This window comes from Coloeus monedula (genome assembly GCF_965178545.1).
Source record: "Coloeus monedula genome assembly, chromosome: 2".
In the NCBI taxonomy this organism is placed as follows: Eukaryota; Metazoa; Chordata; class Aves; order Passeriformes; family Corvidae; genus Coloeus; species Coloeus monedula.
Window position 1 is genome coordinate 25,305,754 of NC_138782.1, and position 8,463 is coordinate 25,314,216.

An 8,463-nucleotide genomic window follows, 5' to 3' on the forward strand; every position below is an offset into this window, starting at 1 on the left:
CCTTGGTGGTATATTTCCAAGAACTAAATTTCTTAATTTTTTTTTCATTACTTCTAAAGAAGCTTTCTAGAGAAAAAAAAACATTGCTTCATAACCACCTGGAGGAGCATTTGCTATGATTGTTTCCAAAGGAGCAGCTTAAGAGTTTCATAAATATCAAAGTTAATAGGCTCCTAGAAACACGGAAAATTGCCTGTAGGTGATTTCTACTTATACAGAAACAGCTGCTCTTGGAGCTGCAATCTTCTCTAAACTTTCTCTCCAGGCCTGTTGCCTATTACTGCATAGTTTGCTGTCCTGCTCCTGCTTCCTTTAGCTGTTTTGAATCAACAGTGGGCAGAGCGATACTTATATGAAATGTACTTGAGGGTAAAACATGATCTCACAAATTACAGAAAATAAACAATATTGAGTGTAGCTTGTGGCTATAGGCAGATCAGAAACAGTCTAATGGGAGCACACTGGTTTTTTGAAAATGCAACAGCTATGCCACATTGTATAAAGCCATAGTTATGGCTGGATTTGAAGAAGAGAAAATCTTTCAAAAAGTGGCTTCCAGAAGGAAGTCTGAGAAAAAATGTTTTTCTTGTATTGAGCTGCTATTTGGTATGCAGTAGGAGATGCTTCTCCTTTCTTTTTGCTGCCTTTTTTTTACTCCCCTATAATTATGATTATAATTTTAATGGTGTTAAGGCGCTTGATAAACAGCTTTTACTAAAAATATAAAATCATTATTTTCTGCATAAACAAGATAATATGTATATGCCTCATAACAGTCATACTTGGAATAAGAGCTCTTTCCTCTCCTTGAAGGTGCAGGAAAACCTTATCATTATTAGCCAGCTCACAGAATCATGCTTAGGGAAAGGATGTGCAGTATGAAGAGACGTGCTAGAAAACTGGGTCTTGCTGTTGGGATTTCAGGCTTGGAGTCCTGGTGGGCTTTCTGCTGCCAGAGCCTTAAAGCAGCCTAAAGGCAGTAGAGTTGATTTTACAGAAGGCAGCAGGAGGCTGAAACAAGGGTGAGCAGTGCTGGTTTGTAGCATGGGAAGAGTCTGGTGAAAGCTGCCCTCCCCATCAAGACTGAGCTGGTTCCACCCAGGAAGGGCAGGTGAATTGTGATTTAATTCACAATATTGCATCCACACTTGGGATGCCCATTAGATACAAATGAAGAGGCCCTTGCTCTGTTCTTCTCTATTGTTCCATGTTTTGGTAATGTCATTTTATGTGTAGACAGCTGTTCATCATGTTAGATATTTGTATTTCACATTCCTCACGTTTCTTACATTCTTTGTTGGTGGGGAAGAAACATTCATAAAGTTGTGGCAAGTTTCAGAAGTCTGTTATCTGAAGTTTTAGGTAGCAGCTTTTATACAAACCTTTATTTTTGAAAGCTACCTCTGGAAGTACATCATTGCTGTTAACATCCCTGGGGGACTGGTTCCCTCTAGAAAATAGCTGTATGCCTCCTTAGCAAAGATGATGATGTAGTCTTGATTGAAGAGTGAGCTATTAATTCCCTCAGCCGTTGCTTTTTGACAAATCCATCCCTGATTCTCTGTTGCAGGGTGTAGAGTAAAATAAGGAAAAAACATTTCTCCTCCTTCAGGCAGCAAGTAAGCCTCTCCCTCCTTCTGTCTGTTCAGCTGCAGTTGAACAAAAACCATCTCACGAACTTAAAGGAGAAATACAAGCCAGTACAGATTTCTTCTAATCACTATGTACAATATAAAATAATATCTAATTGCCAGCAGTTCACTCTGAAGCGTGGGTTTCTTCTTTCCCCACCTCACTAGTCTGAAATACCAAGGCAGGAACCAGCCACACACTGAGGCTGGCTCTGCACTTCTCTTATCTGCTGTGGCTGTCAACATCAAAATTTCTGTTATCTCTCTCTTGTAATTATGGGGGTCCTTCTTTCCTCTTCCTCTCTTTTTATCACTGATTCTTCCCTCCTCCTCATGTCACTATTTTGTTTTCTTGATTCTCCAACAGCTTTTCAGTTTGCCCCACACTGGCAGAATGGAGTCTTACTTTGTATTTTGTTCTGCCTGATTGGGGAAGCTGAAACTTAGCATCCCTTGGACTTCTCCAAGTTGCTGTGTGTAATTGAATTGTCTAGAGTGTTAATCATAATTGGATTATTCTGACATTCTTGATGCAAAAAGATGTACATTAAAGTAATAATGTAATTACAGAATTTGCTTTGCAATGCAAAGCATGAATATATTTCTTCTTAGTGACACTGAAATTATTTACTACTCCCAATATTGATATATTGTTTTGACAGATATGCAGTGGGCTGTGAGTAATTTTAAGGTGGCACAGTTGATTCCATGCCGCTTAAAAGCAAGGATTTCCCCCCTCCCCTTTTGCCCCATCACGTTTTATTATTAATGGACACATTTGAATTGTCAGCTTTCTCAAAACCTTGGTGTATTGGCTGGAATGATTAGATTAATTGTTTAACCATGTCATTGCTAACTAGGAGTACTGAACACCCTCTTGCTCTTGCTTTATCTTTTCCCTAGTAGTTCTTCTGGGGTTTATTTATCCTGTTAGTTTAAATATAAGAAATGCATGCCAAAATAGCCAGTAATGTGGAAATGTAGGCTTCCAGGAGCTGTGTGGGCTAGGAGTAAACTTTTGACTTTGTCTGGAGGCAGGATGCTAAGGCAGCTCAGCTGGCAGGTTAATGGTGATTGTCATGAATATTAAATGGCAGAACCAAAACAAAACTCCCAGAGAGACACTTATGCACAAATCTTACAGAGCAACACAACCAGCTCAGACAGCTGGCTCTCTGTAGGCTTTCTTGAAAGAAAACAGTGCTCAGGCATATTAGGATGATTTTCATAAACCGGAAAGCCAATTTGTGATGCACTGTTTGAAAGTTAGAGGCCTTCACGATTTACAGCTTGAGGCAAAAATCTGTTTTCTGAAGTGGATGAATAACAGGTAAATTATATCTGTGCTGTTCTCCCTTGGAATAAGTGCTTCAGAATATTTTTGAGTTTTGTGGTGTCTGAAAATGTGAAAACAAATGTGTACAAGCCTTACTGTTAAAAGTTCATACCAACTCTCTGGTGTGCAGGTATAGTCCCACTTTTCCCTCTGAAGTTCCTATAATCTCTTTTTGTTTTGATTTGGTTTTTTGTTTAGGTTTGGGTTTTTTTTCTCTAAAAAAACCCCACATTGCAGGGTACAGAATAATTAACTACACTTGGGCTTGTTTCTGTTTTGTGATTTGTCCCAGACAGGGTAAGAACTTGCTATTCACAGAATTCCTCCTCTGGCTCCTGTGGTGTAAAGCTACCTCCTGCTACATGGAAAAAATTGCAAAAGAATTAAAATTCAAGAAGCCTGGATTTATTTGAAGTAACACCAACATAGATCTGGGATGATTCCATTAACAGCACTGCAGTCATGCTGTTTCTAAAAGGATATCTAAAGGTGAAACACTCTCTAGGGCTTCGAGACTAATCTTTGTTAAATTTTTAAGTTGGGATCAGATTCTTGCACATACCTTCCTCGACTTTTATGGTTATTTAAATTTATTCTGACTCAATGTGACGTTCAGTGATTTCCATACTCCAAAAGGAATGAGCTGAAATAACAGAGGTTTCCTCAGAGAACTGCATGTAGGCATGATCCATTTTGTGGTGTTATTCTGAGTATAAAAAGATAAAGTAAATCTAAACTATTTTTAGGTGCAATGAGTGGGTCTAAATGAGTTGATGGAAAAAGATATAAATGAAAGGACAGTCCAGTTGGAGGAAGTTATGGAGAGTAATGCTTTTATATAAACATTCTACAGAATTCATTTGGCTTTCCAAACTCTACCTATAAATCAAGTGCTTTCCAGTAGCTCATGGAGACCTCTCAAGTCACACGGTGCTAGCTGTCTACTTCTAGTTCAATTCCATCGAAAACAGAATATATATATATACATATATTTAAAGTAGAATTTTAAAAGTATTTATGTAAATAATTGATGCAGGTATTCCAGTGGTTATTATGTGACTACCAACAGTGTGCACAATGAAAAATACAAGTTCCCAGCTGTGAAGAAAACACATTCAGTGAGATAATTTTTCAGCTAGTACCAGGAACACCCCTGATTTATTTCTGTTGTTCTTAAATCAAACAACCTAGTGGAGGAGTTTTTTTAAGGGTAACATAAACCAGATATATTTCAAAGACTTAGACTAGTTTATATTTGTGTTTTCACAGTACCATGAGGAATTTACACACACTCCCTCTGCAATAAAATGAGCTACAGTATTGTAGAATAATAGTTTGTAACTATTTTCCTATGTATTAAAGCTTCCCATAAATACCTATCACTAGGATCAACATGGATAAACCATACTCACTTCAGCTGAAAGATGAAGCACCACAAAGTGATACCTCCTTGGAGTGAGGAAAGTAAAGTTAAGAGTTCCATAAAGTAGCATTCTTGATACTATAGCCATCTTGGGATCCCACCAGCCCAAACGTCCAGTCAACATTACCTTCCTCAAAAGGCTGAAAGTCACAATAGGGATAAAAGTCACAAGGAATTCAAGGAAAACACCAGCTTATTTAACAGCTAGGAAACCTATCATTAAGGATGGCAAAATTGTAGTGAAGCTGAGAACTGCACCTTAATTTCTGCGTCCCAGGTCACCTCTTCATCGGCTAAACTCCAGCCTTCTTTCTTCAGCTGGAATGGGCATCATTTAAAGGGAAAATGGGAAAAATTGAGAAGCTATGGACTGAATAGCAGCAGTGTGATTTTCCATGAATCCAGGCACCTGCAAGGTATCAAAGCCAAAGGCATCATATGTTTGGAAAACGAGACTGAGGTTGTCAAGCAAGGAGCCAGCAGGATGAGCTGTTTAACTCATGCTGATTTCCCCAGAACTGTATCCAAGGAGGATGTCCCACTTCTCTGTTTTCAAGTTCAACCTTATCTCTGAGTGCATCAGCAACTTTCACCTCTTCTGAAACAGTACTCTCCTGTGATTTATTTATAATCTCCTGCTTCTTCTTGTAAGTAGTTTCACTCCCCTTCCCTCTGCCTCACATCGTTACATTCCACTGCTACGCTGCTGCTTCACATAGAAACCTTTCAGCAGTCTATTTTCTTCCAGCTGCAAGACATGCTAAACTCAAAGGAGACCACTCAGAGGAATGGGAAGGAATTTAGGGACAATATTAATATTTAATGTGTAGAATCACAGAGGCTCAGCACATAGACATCCCTGCTAAGCTCATATTCTTAAAATCCTTTCAAGTTCACTAAAATGGATAGGTTGGTCTTTTACACATATTAATACTAGGAGTTGTTCAGATATCCCTACAAGCTCATTTCTGCCTATCATTTTTGTTGTGTCAGGGTGTTATTTGTGACCTGTTCAGTTTATGAAATACATGGAATACAATATGTTTTAAAAGACTGTAAGAATTGACTTTGTCTAAATTGCTAGATCTCTCTGTTGAGTGCCTCAGGTGCACACGTACATTTGTCTTTGTGTTAACATGAAAATACTTCACAAATGCCTTGAAAGTCCTACTGCCCTATTCTTAAAAAGTATTGCATAACTATTTTAAAGTGCAGAGCATGGTTAAACAATAAATAAGAAAAATCCATGAAATCCATGAGGCATTTCCAAGACATGTTAGCTAAGAATGTAATCTCAATTTCAACATGCAATCCCTCTGATTGCCACTTTTGCCTTAAGTATACTTAGGTGTGCTGCACAGTCCAGCAGTTCACACTTTGCTTTTTTGTGGAACAATATTTATTCTTAATAGTAAAGTTTGTAGGAGTTATGCTCAAACATAAAAATTAATAAAGGTATGAATGAAATGAATAATTTTGAGTTCACCTGGACTTTTCTGTGATCATTACCAAAACAGCTCTGCAGTGTAAAATAAAGGCTATGTAGCCACAGCCCCCAACAAGGCAAATAACCTTCCTGGGATACTCTTGATCTGCCACTGCTATTTTGAATCAGTTATCAGTTTAATCTATAAAGTTACCCTCCAGGCAGTGAATTGCTTGGTAACTAAGTTCTGTGTATCCAATACAAATGATTTTAGAATCCCTGCAAAGCAGCACAGAACAAGACAGGAGGAAGTTTTCAGTCATCACCTAATTCTGTCTGCCCAAACTGGTTGAAACAAGTGCTACCTTTAAGGAATTTTTTTTTCATTCGAAGATTTTGCTGTCTACAAAACAAGGGTGAAAGGCTCTAAGTTTCAGCTCTACTTTCAGACATTCCTACTAGCTTAGGCCTGGTTTGAGTCAGTTCATGTGTTTGACTCTTTGTACTCCACTATCTGTGTTGTCGTAATCTTTAAAGCCCCATGAGATATGCCAAGAAGTGGATTAAAATTTTCACAATGCAAGGGTTAGACTCAAGTCTTTTTCAAGGCTTTATCTACTGCCTTTGCACAGTATGAAAAAACTTTCAGCAAAATCTGGAAGGTAAAATATAGACACGGGGACGATGATTTCTTTTCCTTTTTCAGAGAGGTTTTTCTAAGTAGAGGGAAAATTAGGTCATATTTTGATTTTTCTTGACTGGCTTATCTCCAAGATGGCCTGCACCCAGTTTCTTCTAAACTTTTCACTTCTCAGAAGGATAATATGTCAGAATGATAAAGAGTCATGTCAAGAAGTACTGCAGAACATGGCAATCTGAACATTCATCAACAGTACAGAATTTCTGATGGCAACGGCTACAAATAACTTACAGGAAACAGTAATAGAAATTGTTTATTCAAGAGTACTTCCTGTGGCTCTGCAGTTCATCCAGGTGCACAGGCTCTATTTTTCACAGAACATTAATCTCTGGTTCTCTTAGTTTGGATTTCTCATCAACAGATTACCCAAGCCAAGATCTAAGTGTAAGTTTTGTAAACAACTAAACCAGGACTCACACTTTCTACTGAACAGAAAGAAAAAAGCTAAAGCAGAAGGTGTTATGTAAAGACCAACAGATGGGTAAGGGTACAAGTTTCCATTGTTATCATTGATCAGATTTGACAGAAGCTAAAATAGGAAGCACTGTTATCAGACCTGCTCTGCCATTCTACCTTGCCAGTGTAAATCGTCCCAGTAGCACACTAAGATAAATTCTCATTTCCCACGTATTCTGTTTTTTGGGTTAGGAGTTTTTTTGGACATGCCAAGGTCAAAATCATGCCTATCCTATTAGAGTACTTCTAGCAGTGATGCCCACCTATCATACACTTAGTTCTTTGATACTCTGACTGAATAGAGGGGGGAAAAGTCACCTTTTGATGTAGCACTGATTTTTCTACGAAAGCAGGCAGATAATGTTGTACATTATAATTGTCTGAACTGGCATTCACAGAGCTCTGAGTGAAGTGCTACAAATCTAAAAGTTTTGTGATTTTTTGTTTGTTTCAAAGCATTCACAGACAAGGACTAGTTTGAAAACTGCCATTCTGTATACCATGTAAATAGCTTTCAGGTTATAGGTTCATGTGCATTTATATGAATATTACTTATGGGGCACAGATTTGTCATATAAATTGCATGGTTTGTGTATTTTTCCTGTATTGTCAGGAAAACATTAGGCAAAGGCATAAATGGATGATGGGTAACAAAGTGCATGACTGTCATCACTTACGTCAGTTCTGGGACTTCAAGATATCCAGTGTTCATCTGAAAATATGCAAATACTAATCACTGCTGCTTAGCACATCTTCCTGATGTGCAGCTGAATCCTTCTGAATGGCAGCTTTTTCACTCACAGAAGCAGTCAGATGTTTTTTCACTTTTTTTCCTTTCACTTCAACCAGATCAGCTGAAAAATTAGCATTGGGTTTCCTATGTGAATCTTTCCACATCTCTCCCATTTTCTCTTCAGCAAATGCAAATTACATTGAGCCCATTTCAGATAAATATATTCATCTATAAGAGACAGAATACATATGTGAAAGTCATCTAAACCATTTTTTCTTGTTCTACAGGTTCTTGGGAGTCTTATAAGTGAAAACTACAGCAATTAATACCTTTCCAAACTAGCATTTGTTGAATATATTGCCTGATAGTGGTTTTGAAACAACAATCAAAGGAGGTGATTTACAAACTGTGTTGAGGCTTCTCCCATTCCAAAGCACCATCCTTAAACAGATAAGCATCCTCTTTAAATTTTTACTGAAACATGAAATTCTGGCAGGTCTGACAAGTGCAGTCTGAAATGTGATCCTACATTGATTCCTACACTGATGTTGTGACGAATGCACAGGCATTCATACAGGTCTGTACTATCAAACCACAAAGTTAGTAGCCTAGGCTGCAGTTTTCAAAAGATCATAAGGCCTTTTCTGCAGAAGAAAACTTATACAAAAACTGATTTGTTTCAGTCAAAGAAAGACTCATATTTTGGCAAAGGGCTACAGAAAAGTGGTGTCTATATCCACATTATGTGGAAAAATCTC